The sequence below is a fragment of the Sinocyclocheilus grahami genome, unplaced genomic scaffold, assembly GCF_001515645.1.
Source record: "Sinocyclocheilus grahami isolate Dianchi unplaced genomic scaffold, SAMN03320097.WGS_v1.1 scaffold513.1, whole genome shotgun sequence".
Classification (NCBI taxonomy): Eukaryota; Metazoa; Chordata; class Actinopteri; order Cypriniformes; family Cyprinidae; genus Sinocyclocheilus; species Sinocyclocheilus grahami.
In genome coordinates this window covers 1,124,928-1,125,574 of record NW_015505692.1, presented here as the reverse complement: position 1 = coordinate 1,125,574, position 647 = coordinate 1,124,928, and positions in this window count along the sequence as shown.

Below are 647 nucleotides of genomic sequence, written 5' to 3'. Positions count from 1 at the left end.
TCACTCACTCACTCACTCACTCACTCACTCACACACACACACTGAGCTGACAGACACACACAGACACACATTGAGCTGACACACACACACACACACTATCTCTCTCTCTCACTCAGTCACTCACTCACTCACTCACTCACACACACACACTGAGCTGACAGACACACACAGACACACATTGAGCTGACACACACTATCTCTCTCTCTCACTCAGTCACTCACTCACTCACTCACTCACACACACACACTGAGCTGACAGACACACACAGACACACATTGAGCTGACACACACTATCTCTCTCTCTCACTCAGTCACTCACTCACTCACTCACTCACACACACACACTGAGCTGACAGACACACACAGACACACATTGAGCTGACACACACTATCTCTCTCTCTCACTCAGTCACTCACTCACTCACTCACTCACACACACACACACACACACACTGAGCTGACAGACACACACACACAGACACACATTGAGCTGATAGACACAGACACACACACACACACACACACACATTGAGCTGACAGACACACACACACACACACACACACACACAGACACACATTGAGCTGATCGACACACACACACACACTCTCTCTCTCTCACTCACTCACTCACTCCCCCACTCCCTCA